Source organism: Otolemur garnettii, unplaced genomic scaffold, assembly GCF_000181295.1.
Source record: "Otolemur garnettii isolate 467f Iridium unplaced genomic scaffold, OtoGar3 scaffold00012, whole genome shotgun sequence".
Classification (NCBI taxonomy): domain Eukaryota; kingdom Metazoa; phylum Chordata; class Mammalia; order Primates; family Galagidae; genus Otolemur; species Otolemur garnettii.
The window spans coordinates 23,614,374-23,639,059 of NW_003852407.1; positions in this window are offsets into that span (position 1 = coordinate 23,614,374).

Genomic DNA, 24,686 nt, shown 5'->3' on the forward strand with positions numbered 1-24,686 from the left:
GTGAAGAATTAGACAGTATCATCTTCCCCGTTTCATAAAGAAGGAAACTACCATGTTTCAAGGATCACCTACAACTTACTGAAAGTCGCACAGCTAGTAAGTGGCAAAGCTGGGATTTGAACTCATATCTGTGTATTATTAGACTCTCATAGCAAAAGATATGGTCTTATCTTGTGTGGTATGAAGAACACAGAATTATTGTGTCTGAGCAGGCTCTCCTTTCAGCTCGCCCATCATTTAGCAATGTTGCTGGCAGCACTTCACATAACCTCAAAGCCCTTAATGTGAACACACACACGTGCACACACACAGAGACCATGAACTAATATCTCTTATACTTCAGATCATTTTCAGCATTTTATTATTTCTCAACGTTCATTCTTTGGATCGACAGAGTAATAGAGTAGAACTTTAGTTCATTTAACTGCCAGTGTCAATACATGGCTGTTTTGTAAAGAAAAGCTGATTCTAATCTCGCAGTGAGCAGTGGACATATTTACATGGCCGTTATTTATCTTCAAACATTTGAGAATATACCATGCCCCAGGCATTGCGATAAGCCTTGGATATACAATGGTGAGAAAATATTTATGATCTTGAACATGGAGATTCACCTTCTGCTCTATCTGAAAAAGTTAAATCACAGGACTCTGTAATTTTTTGTCTAGTAGTATCCTAACCATTGGCTGCAACCATTTCCTAAATTATGTGCTAAGGGTTTTTCTTAAGTTTCAGCATTGGGTTTCTGGCCATATAAATAAGCTAGCAAAACCTGGTCTGTGACACTAGAATCTTGCTTGGGTCATGTCCTCTTGAAAGTCACTTTGGCATATCATTTTCCTTATTTAATAGGGAAGAATGCTTTTCCTCTTCCCTGTCTGACTATCTCTATTTAGTGATAATTTTGGTGTCCTTGGGCAGCTTTATAATGATGTATTCCATACACAAATGACTGAAAGTTAGTAAAAGTTTGAAAATTTGACACATGGTAAATGCAGTTCTACCAAACATATTGAAGCATTTGGAAGAGAAGTAGCTTTGCAATTTTTATTTCTCTTTTCCCCCAAAAATGCTTATGTTAAAAAATTATCTATAATGTATATGAAAATTACCTAAGTTCTCTGGATGTAATGTTTTTACTCATTTTCATTACAGATAGAGGAAAGAAGCATGAACTATTTGCTCTGTAAGGAAAATAATGCAAACACCAAAATTATTGTATCATAAACTATAAAATTATTATACTTAGACTAAACTAACATTGGCAGCAACATGGAATAACTTTTACTAAGTTTATTTTTTTGTTGTTGTTCTCAGGTTGTAAGTCATATTTAAAGCATCATAAATTTCTAGGTTTTTTTTTTTTATTAAATCATAGCTGTGTACATTAATGTAATCATGGGGTACAATGTGTTGGTTTTATATCCCATTTGAAATAGCTTCATGAAACTGAAATTTTGCCACATTTTCTTATTCTGTTAAGACATTTATACTCCACACTTAGTAAATTTAACATGTACCCTTGTGAAATGCACCGTAAGTGTGGTCTCACCAATTACCCTCCCTCCACCCATCCTTCCCCCTCCTCCCCTCCCTCTCCTCTCTCCTCTTTCCCCTTCTTCTCAGGCTATAGTTGGGTTATAGCTTTCAAATGAAAGCTATAAATTCGTTTCATAGTAGGGCTGAGTACATTGGATACTACTTCCATTCTTGAGATATTTTGCTAAGAAGAATATGTTCCAGCTCCATCCATGTAAACATGAAAGAGGGAAAGTCTCCATCTTTCTTTAGGGCTGCATAATATTCCATGGTGTACATATACCACAATTTATTGATCCATTCATGGGTTGATGGCACTTGGGCTTCTTCCATGACTTAGTAATTATGAATTGGGCTGCAATAAACATTCTGGCGCAAATATCTTTGTTATAAAGTGATTTTTGGTCTTCTGGATATATACCTAGTAGAGGAATTGAAGGATCAAATGGTGGGTTACTAAGTTTATTTTTTAAACCATTTAGAAACCCCAAAAATATGAATGTTATGGTCCCCAGCATTTTTGGCACCAGGAATAGTTTCATGGAAGACCATTTTTCCATGGGCTGAGGGAGGGATGGTTTCAGGATGATTCAAGGGCATTGCTCTCATTATGCACTTTATTTCTATTATTATTAATTGTTACATTACATTATTACATTACCTACATTTTTATTACATTCCCATAAGGAACAAGCAACCTGGATCCCTCCCATGCGTGGTTTCCTATGAGAACCTAATGCTGTCACTGATCTGACAGGAGGCAGAGCTGAGGAGGTGATGTGAACAATGGAGAACAGCTACAAATACAGATGAAGTTCACTGGCTTGCCCATTACCCACCTCCTGCTGGGTGAGTGATAAGAGCAGTACTGGTCCACGGCCTACAGGCTCAGGACTACAGAAATAATGAGATAAGTAACTTCAAAAGGGTATTGCAGGACTGCTCTTATCCCTTGGGGAAATAGAGAAAAAAGGGAAAAAGGAGAAATCAGTTGTGTGTAAAAAGTTTCAGAGACGTTCTATGGTTCTTTTACCTTTGCCACCATTATGACAACACATCTTTACAATTAAGGCAACATAGGGAAGATCCAGAATGAACATGTAACATAAATGAGGGGGAATCCAATGTTGTAAAGCATGGAAATTTGGGGGTAGTTTTTACTCTCATATAACTTAATACACGGCAAATGATAAAAACAGTAATAAGATGAAATCATCCCAAATTTACAAAGTTTTTCTACACATAATGATGTGTGGGCTCGGCAAGAAGGAATCCTGAAGAGCCCTGTCATTGCGGTTGTCACCACGCACTGCACTGAGCCCTCTGCCATCTGTGAAGCCCGGAGCTGAGTGCAAGATGGTGGACTGCCTGAGACTGGGGCCTGAGTCAGAATGGAGAGAGAGAGAGAGAGGAGTCTCCTACCCCCAGGAGATCTGTGAGCTCTGCACTTATCTCTGCAGGGCCAAGTCCTATTGAAGACAGTCATGGCACAACAGAGATGAGGTGTCTTTCAAGGGACAGAAAGTCTTTTTTTGTTGGGTGGCATCTCTAGTCTCAGTTCTGAATCTTCTGTCTTTAACTACAAACAACATTTAATCACACATGCATACATGTGTGATGATTTATTGGTCAGCCAGAAACTTGTCAGAGCTTACACAAAAAAGGTGGTACATTAATTTACTCAGGCTGCCCTAGCAAAATACCACAAGCTGAGTGTCTTAGCCACAAAGATTTATTTTCTTACAGATTTGGAGGCTAGAAGTCCAAGATCACAGTGCCATCAAGGTGGGATTGTTGGCAGGGCCCTCCTCCTGGCTTACAGAGGTCATCTTCTCACTGTGTCCTCACTTACATGGTGTGTGTGTGCTGGGGGAGGGCCAGATGTCTTCCTAAAAGGACAGCAATCCTATCAGATTAGTGCCCCACCCTTATGACCTCATCTTACCTTAAATATCTCCTTAAAAGCCCTATCTCCATATATGGTTACATGGGTGTTTAGGGCTTCACCACACATACTGAAGAGCTGGCGTGAACATACGATTCAGTCTATAACAGTTGGAACTGCCGTCCTCGCTTTCTTTACTTGCTCGGATTCCCTCTTCACTTTGGCAATGACTATGGCTGCCGCCCTCAGCTCTGCCCTCTGCTAAGCCAGACAGTAAAATGTTGAATTTGCTATAAAAGCTTCAGCATCTCCATGTCATGTCAGTGGAGTGCAATTCACACTTAAGCAAAAGCAGCAAAGGCAGGAAAATAACTCCATACCCGATTTTGACTCTCTTTAAAATATTCCTCCCTATTTTTACTCTCCAAAACTGTTGGCATTGTTATACCAGACTTGATAGTTTGTATTGATACTGATTAGTATGTCATCATTTTTTTTATTACACCACTTTTTTATTTCTCCACTTTAGGGGTTCTCAATCAAGAGTAAGTTTGTCACCCACATGGCAATTCTGAAGTCATTTTGTTGTAATGGCCGGGTAGGGAGGGGATACTGGCATATCACGGCCAGGGATGCTACTAAATATTTCACATTGCCCAGAGCATCCCAACCTCACCCCTGGCAATTACTGCTTAAAACAACTAAAGATGATCAAATAAATGAAAATACATACTGTGTTCAGTTTTGAAGACACAACATTGTTAACTTTTCCCAAATTGATCTGCAGATTCAATAGAATTCAAAATCATAGCAGTCTTTCTTGAAAAAAACATGACAAGCTGATTTAAAAATTTACATGGAAATGAAAGGATCAAGAAAAAGAAAACAACATTGTAAAATAAGGACAAAGTTGGAGGAATTAAGTTATCTGATTTCAAGACCTACTATAATACTATCGTGTGATATTGCCAGAAATAAAGGCAAATAGATTAGTGGGAACACATAGGAAGTCCAGAAATAAAACCAGGTCTGCATAACCAATTAATTTTGACAATGAGATAAGAATTCAATAGAGAAAGATATTCATAACATATAATATTAGAACAACCAGATATGGAAATAATAAACATCATCTCCTGCTTCATTCCATATGTAAAAATAATTATTGGTGAATCATAAAACTCCTAACAGAAATATAGCTTTACCAAACATTGCCAAATTATTAAACAATATCATTTTACTAATTTACATTCTCACCAAAGATATGACATTCTATTTCCCTGTATTCTTGAAAACATCAATTTTTTAATAGTTATTATTTCTGTCACTTGTTTTTATTAAATCATAGCTGTGTACATTAATGTAATCATGGGGTACAATGTATACAATCTGAAATATTTTCATCAAACTGGTCAACATATGCTTCCCAGCACCCTCTTCGTTATTGTGTTAAGACATTTATATTCTACATTTAGTTAATTTCACACATACCCTTGTGAGATGCACCACAGGTGTGGTCCCACCAGTTACCCTCCCTCTCCCCTTTACCCTTCTTCTTGGGTTATAATTGGGTTATAGCTTTCATCTGAAAGCTATAAATTCATTTTATAGTAGGGCTGAGTACATTGGATACTTTTTTGTCCATTCTTGAGATACTTTGCTAAGAAGAATATGTTCCAGCTCCATCCATGTAAACATAAAAGAGGTAAAGTCTCCATCTTTCTTTAAGGCTGCATAATATTCCATGGTGTACATATACCACAATTTATTAATCCATTCGTGGGTCGATCAGCACTTGGGCTTCTTCCATGACTTAGAAATTATGAATTGGGCTGCAATAAACATTCTGGTACAAATATCTTTTTTATAATGTGATTTTTGGGAAAAAAAGAGCACTTCTACACTGCTGGTGGGAATGCAAACTAATACGTTCCTTTTGGAAACATGTTTGGAGAACACTTAGGGATCTAAAAATAGACCTGCCATTAGATCCTACAATTCCTCTACTAGGTATATATCCAGAAGACCAAAAATCACATTATAACAAAGATATTTGTGCCAGAATGTTTATTGCAGCCCAATTCATAATTGCTAAGTCTGTCATTTATTTTTAAAAAGAAAACCTTCAGTGCCAAAAATACATAGACCTACATTGACTTTCTCAGCTAAATGACCACTGGAAAAAGAGAATTATTAAAATACTTCAAAGATTATTAGACAAAAAGTCTAGACTGATATTAATATGCAGAAACCTAAAGCATCTTTATGTATCCCCTCTTAGAGTACAAGCTAACAGGGTCCATTTTAGGTAATAAATAGCAGGTGTAAATCTTTATGTCTTTGGATTTGGCAATGAATTCTTAAGTACTATGTATTACACCAGCAACAACAACCAGTATCTAGATGATACAAAGAACTCTCACACTCAACAATAGTCTCATTCTTGCTCAGGTTGATCTCAAACTTGTGAGCTCAAGCAATCTACCTGCCTCGGCCTCCCAGAGTGCTAGGATCCCAGGCATGATCCACTGCACCAAGCCTGGAACTTTCTATATACAAGATCATGTCATCTGTAAATATAATCCTGTTTCTTCCCAATTTGTATGACTTTTTCTTTCTTTTTTTCACCATCAGCCTAGCTAGAACTTTTAGTACACTATACTACAATAGAAGTGGTGAGAATACACATTCTTATCTTGTTTCTGCTCTTAGGAAAAAATACTCTTTCTGGTCTTATATATGATGTAATCCTATTACATGTCTGCTAGTAATTTGTTGAGGATTTTTGCAAATGTATTCACCAGGTCAGTAGTTTTCTTTTCTTGTGATGTCTTTTTTCTTGTTTTAATATTAGGGTAATACTTAATAGGTTTTAAAATATTTTTCTTCTATTTTTTGAAATAATTTGTGAAAAATTATCATCTTTTTTTAATTTGGTAGAATTTAAATTCACCAATGTAATAATCTGGACCTCGTCTGAGATAGATTTTAAATTCATAATACTTCTTGTATATCTACTTGTATTTCCTACATGTTTGGAGTCAGCTTTTTACTTTGTATTTTTCTAGGAATGTGCCCACCTTATCTAAATTATCTAATTCATTGGCTTATAGATTTTCATTTTATTCCTTGTACTCTTTTTTCTTTGGGCTAATTTGGTTGTAATGTCCCATCTTCCATTCCTGATTTTATGAATCTAAATATTCTTTCTTTTTAAATTTTTCTTGTTCACAACTATCTAATACTGTGTCAATTCTGTTGAGTTCTCAAAAAACAAACTTTTGGTTCCATTGAATTTTCTCTATTCTCTTTCTATTCTATATTTTATTCATTTTACTAATAAAAATTAATCTTTATTATTCCCTTCCTTTTGCTTGCTTTTTACTTAGTTTACTCTTCTTTTTTATTATTTTAAAGTGAAATACTCTATTACTAGCATAACAAAGTTCTTTCTAAATACAGACATTTACAGAGATAAATTTTTGTCTAAACACTGATTTAGTTGTATCCCATAAATGATGGTACAGTATATCTTAATTTTTAGTCATCACACAGTATTTTCTAATTCCTTTTTTCTTTTTTTTTTTCTCATTGGTTATGTAGAAATATATTATTTAATTTCTTTATATTTTTAAATTTCCAATTTTTTCTGTTACTGATTTCAAATTTTATTCAATTGAGGTTGAAGAATAATCTGTTTAATTTCAATCATTTTAAATTTATTAAGGCTTGTTTTATGGCTTATTACCAAAATCTCTTTTGTTATTTAGAGACCCGTTAGTCTTCAATTTCATGACACTCAATGTTTTAAAGATTATTTTCTTTGGAGAATGCTTATGAGCACTCTGGTCTTATGCTGCTCTTGCCCTGGGTGAAATCTTTGAGCCCACATTCTGGAGCTGGAGGCAGAGACAATGGCCTAAATTTTAATGTGGAGCTACATGCTACATTAAATCATTAATTATCAGGATACCATGTGGGGGAGGTAGTCTCTGCTTTCTGATCTTGCCTCTCCTAATATGGATCTCTAATTTATAGGCAAGCTGGAAAGAGGGGGTGGATGAGGGCAAAGGCAACTGGGGTACCAGTATTCTCAGCCTGATATACTTGGGGTAGAGCCATTATTCTGGGAGTGGGTGCTCAGTAGAGAAAGCAAAACCAGAACACAGAGGTAGTACATAGAGGTCCCTCCCAGAGAGATGCAATAACTTAGGACTGGATGATGTGGGAATAAATATGTCCTTGGTCACACCCATTCAGAGTGGGACACTTGTCACATTGAGCTGTGGGAGGATGGAGGGAGGTAAATGTTTGGCTCAAGAGCCACTGACTCCTGCCATTTTTTTTTTAAATCAAGGTTTAGTAGATTTCCTGGAATAACATTTTTCTCGCTGTTGTATGTCCTTAGGATTATTTCCAGAGACTTTTAGTAGCTAGGGCTTTTTAAATTATAATCTTCATGAGTGATGGTTGTTTCTTTGAGACACAGGTCTACAGAGTGTCTCATGCCACTACTTTTGCTCTGAGATCAGCTGTGTTCAGAATAGTATGACGATAGAGAAGCAGACTCAAGCAACTATTTTAGGAATAGATCTCTCACTATATGTTGAAATCAATATCATTGTTGTCACTAATTTTACTGTCCATAGTCATTTAGGTCACCTCTTTTCTCCTATGTTTTATAGAGGAAAAGTTTATTTCTGCCTTACGAATTCTCTTTATTTTTATCTTAGTGCAAGTCTTCAAGTGATAAATATTCTCAATTTTTATTTGTCTTAAAATACTGGCATTTCATTGTTAAGTTTGCAGGATGTTTTTAACTAAGTAGCACAACACTATTGGCGTTTTTTTCAGTGCTTTGATAGATCTTCCGGATTTCACTGTTTTTGTTGAGACACCAGCTGCTGGTCTACTCTTACAACTTTGAAAATAACATGTCTTTCTCTCTAGTTTCCTTTAGGTAATCTTTCGTTTGTTATGTTGTAATATTTTTGAGTGTTCACTGTGATTTTCTTTACATACTTTGTTTTTGTACAGATGTAATAAGAGTTGCCCTTCACCCAGATAGTGTGCACAATACCCGATAAGTGTGAATTTACCCATTCCCACCTCCCCGCAGCTTGATTTTTCATTGAGATTTACTTCCATATGTACACTTAGATGTTGATTGACTGGTTCCCATCTAGCACAACAAATTGTTTGTTTCAAATTTGTGTCTTTTCTCTGGATATATAGGTTTTCAAATTTATGTTTGTTTCTCCATTCTCGTGATGTCTCACTTTCTTTCTTTTCTCTGGGTATATAGGTTTTCATGAATCTTTAACTTGATGTCATCAGGGTTGGGAAATTATTTCTTCACATACTGCTTATGTTTCCATCTCCACTACTTTTTCTTTTGGAATTCAAGTTCTAATTTTTAGCCTTTAACTATATCTCCTATATCCTTGTTTTCTTTTGTATATATTTCCATTCTGCTTTTCTCTTCTGTTCTTGAGATTTTCTTTTAACCAGCTTTTCTCTTTTCTTATTTTCCCTTTATCTCTATCTAAACTATTGCAAAAGCCCCTCTCTCTTTAACCTATTGGGATCTACGTTATTGTATCTTCTAGACCTAGAGTTTCATGTTAGTTTGTTTTTTATGATTTTCAGTTCTCTTGCAAGTTCACAACTTGTCTGTTGTTTCTTTTGAAGTACATGTGTGATAATTCCATAATCTGACTTCCTTAACTTTTTAATTCTATAGCTGTTATTTATCATAGTTCTGGCTTACTATTGTTCCCTTTTTGTTTCTGATATGGCTACTGCATGTGTAAAATTATAAAAACCAATTGAAGCTTAGGAGAATGTCATTTTCATGTAGCAAAGGTTTGCCTTTGCTTCTGGCAGGCAGTCTAAGCCACTAGCAGTTATAGATCATTTTAATCATTTATTAGAGTTTATATTATTTGAAGCTGGGCTTCAGTAGATTTCACAGCTAATCTTTTTCTGATTTATGATTACAAATAAGATAGGTTTCTTCACAGTCTCAATCCATAGTCTTCACTTTTATCCTATAAAATTCTTCACTAAAATCCCCTATCTCTGGCAGACTCTGAAGAATAATCTTCATTCTCCAGGCTCCGGAAGGCTTTTAAATGTCTGCTCAACTGCTCAAGCTCCCAAATACTTCTTCTGGTTTAGCAGATTCTTCTTGCAGAAAAACCCAAATATGAGGCTCACTTACCTGGGCTTTCCTCTCCTACAGAATTCAAGACCTATCATTTCTCATGCTTTATTATCTCTTTAATACATTCAAGCAGACCATTTTTATATCTTGTCCATCTTTTTTTGACTGGCCCAGTGGGAGTATTGACCTAAAACTAAACAAATAAAGAAAAAACAATAGCTTCTCAATGCATTCACAATAAAATCCAAATACCTAATCATGTTATACGAGGTCCTATAATATGTGGCCAAGACCTATTTATTCAAACTTACCTTCACCAGTCTTTCCTTAATTCACCTTAGCTCACTGCCTCCCACAAGTTTGGTTTTCCTATTTCTTGTACATACCCTATAACTTCCTACCTCCCAGACATTTGTATTTATTGTCCATCTTGCCACACTATTACCAGAGCTTTCCACCTGACTGATTCCTGAACATCCTTATCTTTGCTCAAATATTTCCTTTTTATAACAGACTAGCCTATTTATCCAACTTAAGTGATATCCTCACTACCCACTTTCCATTGCAACAACATCCCCTTTGTCCTATAGCATTTAACACAATTTGTAACTATCTTAATTTTTATTGGATTTTAATTTTAATATAGACAGAACTTTGTGAATCATCACTTTGTCTTTTGCACTATGAATAATGCCTGGCATATAGTAACCACTCAAAAAATATTCGTTTAAACAAATGAATTATGGTCCATGACTATAAGCAAATTCATGACCTTTTATGACCCTCATATTTTTACCTTTCATTTTAAACTGAGGGGGACCACAGTGGTAACACCTAGCACAGATAATTGATAAAATGTTAAATGTGAAAATATCTGGCACCCAGAAGACATTCAATGAACTATTTTCCTTCCTTCTTTTCTTTTCTTCTTTCCCTTTTTCAGATAGTCGTTAAATAACAAAATAAGGATCGTTTCATCTTTTTGGCATGAGATAGTCTCCAGTAAGATCTAGTAAGGGGTAATTTCCAATAAAATAAAATTATAGGATGGGTCAGGGGCTTTCAAATTTCCCTGGAAGAATATAGGATTTTTTTTTTAATTTTGTTGCTCTTTGTATGATTTCAATATAAACCCTTCATGCTCCTTGAAAGTAAATGTTTGCATAAGTGGAAAACATAATTTAAAATAAGATGGATATTTGATTTGTGTTTGGCATTAATTCGTGTATAACAACAGTGTCGGAGAGATAGCAAAATGCTTGCCTCTGCTGTGAATCCATTACTGGCTGTCACCTCCTGTCCCCCAGCCACTATATAATTAAGGCATTGCCTGGGTTTTGTGTCTTAGAAATGAGGAGGACAGAATTTATTTACTGCAGGACCCTTGGCTACATGATGGTTAAGTGGTTTGAGTACATTTATTAAATATGATTTGTCTATGATTTATATTGTGTTAGTGTTGAGACGTTTTGGAACTTCAATTCCCATGTATCTCATTATTTCTGTTCTTAGGTTTTTAATGAACAAGCATTTCACCAAGTAGATCTCATTAGCACCGACATATTAGGATTGGTAGATTTGTTCTATACTTCATTCCATGAGGGAGCAGTAAGATGGCATTCTGCAGAGGTTGGCAGGGCTCTAGTTTGCTGCCACTGAGCTATGGAATATAATATAATGCATACATAATAAATTAGCAGCTTGAAATACTTCTTTCTTGATTTTATGTACCCATGATATATAAAACCTTGTTCCAGCAGAAGTCCTTCTATTAAGGAAGACTCAATTTATTCCATCAATTTTCTCCACTACCTGTGTCTGGCACTAGGAACAAGAAATTCTTATTTATTAAGATCTCACACTAAAATTCTGTGCATTCTCTTTTGTTCGTAGATACCAGAGTGACTACAAATACCTTGTTTTTAAATATGTTGTGACCCCATTAGAGAGAGAGCACGGTATAAAAACATTCAATGTGTCACAAACACAGTCATTATTTCTAGCACATACTGAAAATTACCAGTATCAGCAAGGATATGGAAACCTTCAAATTAAAGTCACAAGCTAAACCCAAGTAAATAACCACTTTTTTTTTCACAACAAATGTGAGACTATGAGTCTATCAAATGTGAAATTAGAAGAACCACATACACTATGAAGTTTAATATGTCTTGAGAATTTCCTTTAAGATAGATGCATTGCTTAGAATGCAATATTAATAAAAATGTTTGAAAACTGCAGCCCTTGAAGGAGGATATCTCTAATAATATGAATTGATTTTTGACCTTATTAATGGATTTATTTAGCTAAAGTAAACACTTCTTTCAGAGATGAAAGATATTTTTTAATTTCATTAGTTCTCTTAAAGGCACACAAAATCAGCAAATCCAGATGCCATTGAAGGTTGTTAATCACATAACATGAGTTCTTAATTATTTTTCCTTTTTGGAATAGCTTTATATTAGTTATTATTTTGTAACTGTTGCTGTATTCATTTGCATTTTTATCATAATTGTACAGATATTTATTTATGAAGTTTTGTGCTAGCAATTTAGAATATGTTCTTATGCATTTAAAGCGTTTAGTATAGTTTCCAGTAACCTATAATTAATAAATCCCAAATAGTGGCTTGATTGCTTATCATGTCTGTTTATCACTCCCTCATTTAGTCTTTATTCACTAGTTTATACATAATAATATTCTCTACCTCATGAATTTCTTATGACACAAAAAATGTGTATGGGTTTAGAATAGTACCAGCACTTAACAATTAGCTCAGTAAATATTAGTTATTATTAGTAGTGCTAATTTAGCTATTCAATCATTAGAATCCATTATGGACAGGTAAGTGCTATGTAAAAGTGATGACTAACAAATTAGACCATCCATTTGATCCTGCAACCCCCTTACTAGGCAACTACCCAGAAGACAAGAAAAATATCACTTTGCCATAAGGACATTTGCACTAGACTAGTTATCACAGCTCAATTTACAATCACCAAAATGCTGAAACAACCTAAATGCCCACCAACCTAGGAATGGATTAACAAACTGTGGTATATGTATACCGTGAAATACTATTCAGTCATTTTAAAAGATGGATACTTTGCATCTTTTATATTAACCTGAGTCGAGGTGGAACACATTCTGTTTAGTAAAGCATCACAAGAATGGAGAAGCAAGAATCCAATGTACTCAACTCTAATATGAACCCAGTAGATGGCCTAATACATAGCCACAAAAGAGAAAAACTCAAATCAATGCAAGGTGGGGGGTAAGAGAATGAGAAGGTGGGGGAGGAGAAAATGGGGAGTTACAGTGCATGGCACACCTCTTGAGGGCTGCACACAATTGTAAGAGGGACTTTCCCTAACAAATGCAAACAGTGTAATCTAATTCTTTGCACCCTGAATGAACCCCAAATGATCAATGAATAAATAAATAAAAATGATGAGTAAATACAAGTCTTTACATGCATGAAACTTTCCATGGTTGAGCCAATTATACAAACATAAATGTATTCAGGGTGAGACGGTTTCCTATTAAACATACCAGCAAAATGCATCAAAATGTCAAGCCTTTCTCAAAATACCTCTTGTCAGTAGCATGTTATCTTTTCTTAAAAACTAAAAATTCTTCTGATACAGGGTTCCCCGCCCCCACTCAGGGCTGGACATGAACCTCCCCTTTCTAGGCCTAAGCAAGCTTAACCATATTCTCTGGGTCCAAGTGGGTCCAAATGCCAGTCTGACCAGAATCCCATCTAAGCTGCCACTCCCAGAACAGAGAACACACCCTAAACAACACAAGATCATATTTTACACCAGGGCAGTTTTAAAATTAACTTCCTCCCTCAAGCTTCTGGTGCCAAGTGGTTATGACATCCCATCTCCAAAAAAAAAAAACCTGCCCACAGGGCAGGAAAAGTGGTACATAAACCCCTAGACAGAAGGCCCACATGGGCTACCCACCTGGGGACCTTGGGGGTGCCAAAGATTCTGTCCTTTCTATCCTTATCTATCAATAAATCTGTCCTTCACTTGCTCTCATGGTCCTTGGATTCATTCTTCAAATCTCTAAGACCAGTGATTTGGCAGAGGAGAGACTCTGCCTACACTGTGATCTACCAAAAATGTTAGAGATGCTTTCGGTCTTTGTAGTCTCTGTAATAGAAAGAACCCTGCAATGTGAGCTAGAAAAGTTCATTTCAGCTGGACTCAAGCTGACTGCATACCCCTGGGTTAGTCATTGAAACTTACTGGGCCGTAATATTTTGAAAAGTGAATATCTAGGAGGTGGAGGCCAGGGGTTTGTGGTTTTACAAATCTCCCAAGGTGCTCCTAAACCCAGCAAGCCAATATTATGAGGATTGCTAGCAATTCTAAATCTCTTGCCCTTTGACAAGGATTTCAAAAATCAGCAAATGAGTCAGGGTGTGATTCCTCTTTTCTGGGGAGTATATAAAAATACATCTAGAAAGCCCCTAGTATTTTATTTTATTTTATTTTATTTTGAGACAAGGTCTCTCTGTCACTTGGGCTAAAGTGCAGTGACATCATCATAGCGTACTGCAACTTCCTACACTCTAGCCATTCTCCTGGGTAGGCCTCCCAAAGGGCTAGGAATGTCCATCGTCTTAAGATGAGTGTTACTAAATCAAATAAACATCATTTTAGATTCAGAAAGGCCTCAATTAAAACAAAAACAATAGACAGCTGGTGTGGATGCAGAGAGAAAGGACCATCACCATACTGTTGGTGGAACAGCAGGTTAGTACAACCTCTATGCAAAACACTGGAGATTCCTCAAAGAACTAAAAGTAGATGTACCATTTGACCCAGCAATCCCATTACTGGGTATTTACCCAATGGAAAAGAAGTCATTTTATCAGAAAGACACCTGTACTCAAATGTTTATTCCAGCACAATTCACAATTGCAATCATTTGGAAGCAAACCAAGTGCCCATCAATTAATGAGTGGGTGAATTATGAAAATGTGGTACATTTATACCGTGGCATACTACACAGTTGTGAAGAAGAATGAATTAATGCCTTTTGCAACAATTTGGATGGCACTGGAACCCATTATCATAAAAGAAGTGTCTAAATAATGGAAAAACAAACATCACTTACTATTAAATGGGGACTAAACAATGGGCACACGTGTGCACAGAGGGAAGTAGAAACATATGCACAGAGGGAAGTAGAAACGTGTGCACAGAGGGAAGTAGAAATCAACCAGGGAGAGGATGGTGAAATGTACCTTATGGGTACAACGAACACTATCTGGGCAATGGGCTATGACTCAAGCATTATGAGAGTAATCTATGTAATCAAAAACATTAGTATGCCCATAATATTATGAAGGTTTTTAAAGCATAAGAAAAAAAGAATAAACAACTGAATTAAAAAAGAAGGAAAGAAAATTTGAATAGACACCAACCTTAACAAAGAAAGTATACACAGAAGGCAAGTAAGCATAGGAAAAAATATTCAGCATCAGAATTCATTAGAAAATTGCAAATTAAAACAACAATGAGATAGCAGTACCCAATTATTGGAATAGCCAAAACCTCACTGACAACACCAGATTCTGGCAGGATGTGGAGCACTGTAACTCTCATTCATTGCTAGTTTGAATACAAAATGGCTCAGCCAATTTGTAATACAGTTTGGCAGTTTTTTAATAAAACTATACATTATCTTACTATACAATCTACCAATGTGTTCCTTGGTATTTATCCAAATGAATTATAAACTTATGTCGTCTAAAAAAATGCCACATGGATGTTTATAGAAGATTATTTTCCAAAATTTGAAAGCAACCATGATATCCTTCAGTAGGTAAGTGGAGAAATAAATTGGTAATCCAGACAATAGAATATTTTCAGCCCTGAAAATAAATGAGCTATTGAACCACGAAAAGACTTGGGGGACTCTTCCATGCATGATACCAAGTAAAAGAAGTCAATCTGAAAAAGCTACACACTGTGTGATTCTAACTGTATCTGGAAAAGGCAAAGCCATGGAGACTATTAAAAAAAAAAAGTTACTGTCAGGATTAGGAGAGAGGGAAGATACAGTTAACGCAGAGGCTTTTTAAGGCAATGAGGTTATCCTGTGCGATACTATAATGGCGATCTAGTCACACAGTTGTTAAAATCCATAAAAATGTACAATGATAACCATAAAAAATGTTTTAAAAACCCATAGAAAGTTCAACATCAATAGTGAATCCTTCTACAAACCATGGACTTTTGTGGAAATATTGTGTCAATATAGGTTATTAATTGCAATAAATATCTCACTCTGGGGTGGGATATCGATTATGGGAGGGGCTGTGTATGTGCACAGGTAGCTGGTATATAGGACCACTGTACTTTCTCATTAATTTCACTGTGTTGTTGAAACTGTTCTAAAAAATAAAGTCTGTTAATAAAAAGGACTGGAAAACATGCATCCTCATTAGATTCCTCTATCAATTTGAACACACAAATGGATTCGTTTTTGCTGTGGGTCCCTGGGGCATTTTTATCAAAAGCCTCATTTTACTGGGTCTCAGTAGTTGATCAATTCAGGAGGTGTGGTGTTCCCGGGTTGACTTGTGTTTCCATTGTTGGAGCTCAGAACAAACTTTTCAAAGAGAAAAACATTCTCAGAGTATTTAAATTCATATCCCTAGTTACAGAAGCTGTTTTGACTCTGATTATAGCTGAGCTTTTGAACTCGTACTACTCAACAACCCAACCTGGTATGTCCATCAATTAGAGCTTCTAATTCATTTTCCTAAAAATAAAAATTCCCCTAGTTCTGAGTTGCTTTTAAATCTGTGCACCAGCATTTTTTATAAAATGGTAAGAATTCTAGATTTATGGAAGGGGAGGGAAGGTTTCCTGGATAATATGAATCATCTTGGATCCATAAAAGATGGTGATTCTCAGGGGAGACTGCAGGTGCGTCTAAGTCTCTAGAGTTGACAGGGTTAAACGTTGGGAGAGCACATATGTGTGGATTATTGGTAAGCCTTTTTTTTAAATAAGAGTTTTTAACTTATATCAGTATTCTTCAAAATCTTAGCACCATAATTATGGTTCATATTTACTGGGTGCTTTTTATGTGCCAGAAATTAAAGACTTGGTATGGATTGTCCAGTTAATCCTCAAAATAACCATTAGACATGACTACTTTCATTATCCCCATTTACAGTAAAATAATTTTAAGCTTAGATAGTTTCGATGACTTGCCCAAAGTCTCAGAGTTCATAAGTGATTATGTCTGGATTTAAACTGATGTAGTCTAATAGTAGAGCTCAAAAATCTAACTGCCTCTATGGAAGTGGCTCAAATGAGGGGGGGAAAAAAACTGGTTTAAAAATCAGCCTTGCCATTTGACTTGTGTCCACAAACATATACTGTGACTAGAAAACATAAAATAATTTTGGGCTGTACGCTCGGCTCCTGTAGCTCAGTGAGTAGCCCGCATACACCAGAAATGGCGGGTTTGAGCCCAGCCTGGGCCAACTAAACAACAACAACAACTGCAGCCAAGAAATATCCTGGTGTTGTGGCGGGCACCGATAGTCCCAGCTACTTGGGAGGCTGAGGTAAGAGAATTGCTTAATCCCAGGAGTTTGAGGTTGTTGTGAGCTGTGATACCCAGGGTGACTTAGTGAGACTCCATCTCAAAAAAAAAAAAAAAAATTATGGCTATAAAATTCAGATTGTCAAATATTATGCTTACCTAAACAATCCAGGTAAATATCCAGAGTTGTTTATTGGCCTGAAAAATGTGCATAGTCACCTCAGTTTTAATTTGGAGAATTGAAAGGGAAAGCCAAATTCTTCTTCACCCTGACATATGCATAGAAATTGTTTCCCATGTCACACCCACAGGCGCTTTCACTTTTACTAAGTGAACCTTGGCTGAAACAATACTTTGTTTGCTGTTTGATCCTTTTGTGAAAGCCTGGGTTAAATACTGGAAAGAACTCTAGGAAAAGAGGAGACCAGTAGGCAGAGAACAGAGTAAATGACCTATCTGGGCATTGGCCCCTTTGATTCTTTAATGGGGGAGCCCTCTGATCAATGTAGCATGCGGAGGCATGGGTCAGGCGTTTCCTCAGCATCCAGTGGTGAAACAGATGCTTTGCCTAACTGCTACTCAAGGGAAACAATTGGGCTGAAGCCGGAGGAAAGGAAAAAGAGCAGGAGGGAGCCAGCAGGGAGCCTGCACAGAAGTGTGCACACCGTGGGCTGTTACTGCCTGACCCGGAAGGCAGCCATATGAAGTGCATCACAAAAGAGGGACTAGCCTGGTGAGCTCCGAAAACTCAGTTCTAAGCATCTGTGATCTGCCTCCTGAACATGTGTATCTCACTAGAGGAACGAGGATAAAACAGCTGCACGTGTTTTCTGCAGCGCTGTAAACCTGTCGTGAACATCGCATTGTTTACATATGGCTATAAGGTCTTCAAGCCCGGGATCCCTGAGCTATACAGCAGGGACAGATATTTACATGACAGCTGTGTCAATTGGAAGCAGCCCTGTGAGCTTGTTTGTTTCACTGACGCTCCAGTAGCTACCACCCGCCCCTCCCCCACCGCCCCAAAGACACAAATCCAATTCTTCCCCCTTTTTAAAATGAGCTCCGTGTTAATAATAGAACTGCAGTGCAGATGCTCAAAATGGAAATAGCTGGCATTTCCCTAACAAGACTCATAATTCTGCTAGAAATAATGGATTTCAAGTGAAATAGCTCGAGTCCAAGAAGAGTGCTTATAATTCATGACCAGACACCCAAATGAAATCAAAATCTGGGAAACATGCAAAGTGCTAATTTTCTACATCAGTGGAATTTATCAAGTTCCTACTGATTAATTTGAACAGTGGTTTGGTTGTTCAGTTGGTAGAGCTTTGTTTGCCTTGCAAAGACATCTGAATGACATTGATTTAAATATTATTGCAACTTCCTGGTTTAGTGCAAAGCTTTTAGAACTGTAAATCACAAACCCTCTGAGTCGCAGTGACTAATATTAAGTGTTTTTATTTTTATTTTTTATTATTCTTTACTATTTGAGTGAAAGACTCCTATTTATTTCATCAAGGAGGTAAACAGAAATACATCTTTGGAGAACGATTACCGTGCATATCGCCAGGAAGTGGTGCTCAATTCATTACTGTTAGTTTACTTCATTATTAGCTTCCCCCCAAAAGTACTTGTTATATAATAATGACTATTTACATTTGGCTTGGTTGAAAAATAAACTGTTCTTAAAATGCTTGCTTACAAATAGTTTAACTTTGATATGTCCGGCTGTGATTTGAATGCATCCCTCAAAGTCAATGTGTTGGAAACTGAGTCCCCTACACAGTGGTGTTGGAAGGCGGAACTAATGGAAGGTCCTAGGAACTGTCCTCACAAATGGAGTGGTGCTGTTATTGTGGGAATAGATTCATTGTTATTGTGGGAATAGATTCATTGTCATATTGGGTTGGAACTGGGTTCCTTATGGAAGGCTGAATTCCACCCCCATTGGCGCTCCCTTACCTAACATGGCCCTTCTACCTTTGGCCATGGGATAAGGCAGCAAGAAGACCATCATCAGATGCCAGCACCTTGGTTTTGGAATTCCCAGAACAAGACTGTGAGAAAATAAATTTATTTTCTTTATACATGCCACAGTCTGTGGTTTTCTTTATAACAACAACATAAAACATAAAACTGAGACATTCCCTGAAACCTCTTTTCCACTAGCTTACAACGTAAAATAGAAAAATATTACCTGACCACAGTAGATTAAATAATCTCCCCATACCACCTCAGAGCACGATGCCCATGTCCTAACCCCTGAAACTTTGTATGCTACTCTGTTTGGGAAAAGGGATGATACAAATATGATTAAGTTAAGGATCTTGAGATAGGGAGGTCACCCTGGATTGAGGTGGGCCCGATATAATCACAGACATCCTTATAATGGGAAGCTGGAGAGTGGAGGGACTGAAAGCTATAGAATGATGGAAGCAAAGAAAGATTTGAAGATTCTCCACTGATAATTTTGAAGACAAAGAAGGAAAAAGGTAAATATATGTGTGTGTGTGTGTGTGTGTGTGTGTGTGTGTGTGGATTTTTCCCTTTCCCTTTCCCTGCTTTGCCAACATTTTGTTTCAACTGGTGAAAAAAGTCTGATTCAGGGCTATAAAATGATAAATTTATGTTACTTTAAGCAATTAAGTTTGTGGTAATTTGTTACAGCAGCAACAGGAAACTAATACACTGACTAATCCCAATACTTAGAGCAATTAACATCATTTGAACTAGAAAATTCTGGCTAAGATTTAATATTTTCATTTACTTTAAGATGTAAGTCATTTTAAAGTAAAACACATTCATCCCACTCTGAAGCCATGTTAGATGATTTAGGATTCTATTCATTTGAACATGGCTGATCCCAGAAGTAGTGTGCCTTTGGAATACCTAAAGGGTGCTGAAAGGATCAAGATAATGAATGAGTTGTTCACTTATTCAGAAAATTATTAGCAGGTGCTATACAATTCATGTTCTACCATTATACATCATTCATCAAGTTAGCAGTTTCAGATTCTTAATTGAGGCTTATATTTCTCTAAGTCTTTCTAAAATTTCCAATATATCAACATACTAAATTCCCATTTGTTACCTTATTAAAACAGAAGAGAGATTGTCCAATAATGTAAGAGCCCAGGATTTGGATTTTGAAGTCAGAGAACACCCAGGTAAGGATCTCAGCCCTACCATTTATTAACTTTGGGACCTGGAGGCAGCAGCCCAATCTCTCTGAGCCTTACCAAACTGGGAATGAAATCTTTCTGTTGGCTTGCTTTAAAGATTAAAGGAGGTAAAGATTATCAATAACGATTATCTGAAATATCAGCAAAGTAGCATCACCTTTAATATTGAAAGCTTCCTCTACCCATTGTTCCAGAGCATCTCATCAGTGCATGAACGTCTGGGACTTAACTCAACATCCAGAATTTTACATTAAAGTTTCTGTAGGAAGAAGATTGATCTGGGTGGGAAAATGTGCCTCTTATTTGCTGCTGAGATGTGAAGAATGTGAAGTCCAGGAATGAATAAATTAAGACCATAGACACTGTTTTCTTGATCATTCACAGATGAGAGCTACTAGACCCATAGTAGACCTATAGACCTATTTTAGAGGACAGTTCTTTAAAAAGGGGGGTTGAAAGGTCAGGAAAGACAAATCCTATGCAAAAGTGAAGAAAATGAAATAACTTCAAATGCTACCATGTAGAGAATACTGTCTGTATGGAGGCTGGCCACTGGGAGTGGTCACTCCAGACCTATGTTAAGCTGGTCTTCATGTGAAGTTTCATTTTTAGTGGCATGATTCCAATGTCCATATCAAAAGTTTCTGTGGAGATTAAGCCAAAAATTATCTTGTTTTCTCCCTTCTCCACTTGTCTCTTAAAAAAGCACTGTGCTCCATTGCAATTTAAAATGGCTAATACAGAAAAGCAACCATTTCATCCAGGGGGCAGTCTTCAAATTTGTAGAACTTGCTAATTAAAATTATCTAATGCTGATGATCACACAGATTTTTTTCAAGGAGTCACACATTATTATGCATTATATCCAACTTCTTTTATGCCCTCAAAAATTCTCTCTCGCCAGGATTTTCAAATGAGATAAAAGCATAACATGCACTCATTCCCAATCACAGTCACCATGGTTTGTCTGTCGTTAGTTTTTATGCATCAGCCTTTTCTTAACTTGTGCAAAATATTAGTATTTTTTATGATGTGTTCTAAGTCCCACCTTTAAGTTGTCCTATTCTGAGTGGCAGGGACATTGAATGATGCTGACTGCATATATAGACTGGCTGTCCAAAGCAATTTCCACGTAATTCTTTCCCATTGCCTTATATCTTGGCATAGTGATAGCAAGTAAAGAGTAGATTTATAATGACTATTAATGTCATTTGAAGAGAGAAGTCAGTGTCCCTGCAAATGAGGAATTAATGCTCATCCCTAAATGAAGTGTTGGTACAGCCAAATGCTGTGACAGCATTGCCTTTCAGTCTGTTTAAGAGGCATTTCAATCATGATATGATAACTCTCTCTACCTTAGCCTATGCAGTCACACTGAAGTAGAAAAGGCCATTCATTCCAAAACGTATAGCCATTCAGGAATCTAAAAACATTCTGTTTAGCTTCTAAGAGAAGATTCTAAACTACTTTACTAATATCCTAGAAACGGGAATTTGACCTCTATTGCTGACAGTAAGAAATGGTGCTTAGGTTTCATGGACAGTAGTTTTAGCAATGACCACAGCCACTCTTAGCCATGTACCTTTCATGTTCCAGGTTAGGCTACAAGGACCTTGCCATCAGAATAGCCCCTAGACATTAGTGAAAACATACTGTATAGCACAGAGGAGATTTTCTCTTAGAATGAGCAGGAGTTAAGTCTCTCTAGCTAGTTCATTTTTGAGGAATTATTGAATATATATAAACCAATAGGTCAATACGATTGGCCCCATCAAAGTTGCAAGCCTCATTCTGAATTCATTTCTACGAAAGACTATGGTAATTTAGAAGCAAAGATTTAGTCTACGTACTTCAAAGTGTCAAATATAATTATTGCTTAGTGATTTTTCAGATTTAAGGGTCCTAGAGAATACCTAGGGCCTGGAATATTTTCACATCACTATTGGCATTTTGCTTTGAGACTCAGCTGTGCTTTTAAGACCGAATAATATGTAAATAATAATAATAATAATCCATCTCTTCTTATCCACCTCCCACCCTCTGCCTCCTCTATGCTCACCAAAGATACTCATCACAGGCTTTTCAGGCAATTCAAGGCAAACATAGATCTGAGACCCTGCCTCAGTTGATCCTCTAATTACAATGATGTTTGGGTAGAACAGTAGCTGTCTTTACTGGGCAAATCAGAAACATGAATCGCTTTATAAATGGCCTATGTGTAGTCTACATCTTTGAGCTTATGTATTTTTCTTCCAATCTGTGAAGCAATTATCTGTTATTATAATTTAAATATGAATTAATTCAACCAGAGACTCAGCCTGTCTCTTAGAAGGCATTGTAGATTAATGAGTAAATATGTATTAGCATGTCTTAAAACTGCACATAGTGACCTCAGAGACAACAGGGAACTATAATGACTGATTATGTAAATCCTCAATTGCAGAGAGTTGCTCTACTCCGTAATGTCATTAATTTACATTAATGTCAGTCTTTCCCTACCAGAAACTCATTAATTAGCTGTTCTTTGACACATACTCCAATGTAGACTTTCTGTGAGTCGTTAAAGTCCTTTGTGTGGAGACCTCCTTGAAGACCTTTTAGTTTGCTTATAATTGACAAACCAGATGACAGCTTTTACTGTTGATCATAAAACTGCAGCTGATTCACTCCTGCACTGGATTTATGTTTTCAAACCTTTCCTTTTAATGATTTTGCAGAGCAAAAGTTTAAATTCAGGTACAGCTTATTTATTAGGTGGTCTAAAATGCACATTTTCTGCAATGTCAAGTTTTCTAACCAAATGTACAACTGCTTTGGGGGATTTTATAATAGGAGTCATACGAATTCTCTTCTAAAAAGTCTCATGTTTTAAAATAATTTTCTGAACTGGAATTTAAAGGTGCAGATTTCTATGTGTTTCATCTGTTGTCTAACTAAATTCAGCCTCCAGAGCATCCAATCGCTGACAACATCTATCTCCTGGAAAAAGCCAGTGTCGTTTAGACTGGAGGCAGTGTTGACCAAGTAAGGGGACTTAGATCTCAGATTGCTTTGCTTTTGTGTTTGTTTTATTTGATTTTTATTTGATTGTTTGTTGTGATTGTATTATTAGTCACCATAATTCATTCATTTCTTTTTTCATCAACAGTACTTATTAAGCACCACTTAATAATTCTATACCCATTACTATCTAGACAACAATAAACAAAAGAGACAAATAAAACTTCAGCCTTCCCAAAGCTTACTTTTTAAGGTTGGAAGGAGCTAGACAATAAGTGAGAAAGTCACCTAAAAGTATAGAAAATAACAGAGAGGGGTATTAAGAAGTATAGACGTGCAGAAAGGTTGCAGGGGAGGCAGTAATTTGAAGTCAGCTGATCAGGGAAGAAGGTATGGGACAAAGGTTTGAATGTGGGGGAGAAAGGAGCTATGCAAGACATCTTGAGGAACAGAATTCCAAGCAGAGGAAACCCTAAGTGCCTGGAAGAAAGTGAATGTGGTGGAGCAGAGCAAGGACAGGAGGAGGGGACAGGTTCAGAGAGGAGTAGGGAAAGTGTTGTGGGCCTGGGGTTAAGGGAGCACTGAAAAGATTCTAGCTTGGACAGCACAGTGGCTCACAACTATGAGGCTAGCCCTCTGGGAGGCCAAGGCAGGTGGATTACCTGAGCTCACAGGTTGGAGACCAGCCTGAGCCAGAGCAAGACCTCATCTCTAAAAATAGCAGGGCATTGTAGCAGGTGCCTATAGCCCCAGCTTCAGGAGGTTGTGGCAAGAGAATGGCTTGAGCCCAAGAGTTTGAGGTTGCTGTGAGCTATGATACTACAGTACTCTACCAAGGCCAACAAAGTGAGAATCTGGAAAGAAAGGAAGAAAGGAAGGAAGGGAGAGAGAGAGTGAGAGAGGGAGAGGTAGGGCAAGGAAAGGAAGAAAGGAAGAAAAAGAAAGAAAGAAAGAAAGAAAGAAAGAGAGAGAGAGAGAGAGAAAGAGAGAAAGAGAGAAAGAGAAAGGAAAGGAAAGGAAGACGGAAGGAAGGAAGGGAGGGAGGAAGGAAGGAAGGAAAGAAAGAGGAGAGAAAGAAAAGATTCTAGCTTTTATTCAGATATACGGAGCCCTGGAGGGTTTAGAGCAGAGCAGAGACAGAATCTAAATATATTAACAGAATCGTTCTGGTTTGTCTTTTAAAAGGAGCTCTTTGGGCTAGGTGGGTAGGTAAGGATGAAAGCAGACAGGACTCTTAAGATGATATTGTGGTAAACCAGGTTGGCATCAGAGCAACATTAGCAATGTACTGAGAAGAGCTCAAATTACAAATACACTCATAAAACAAAAT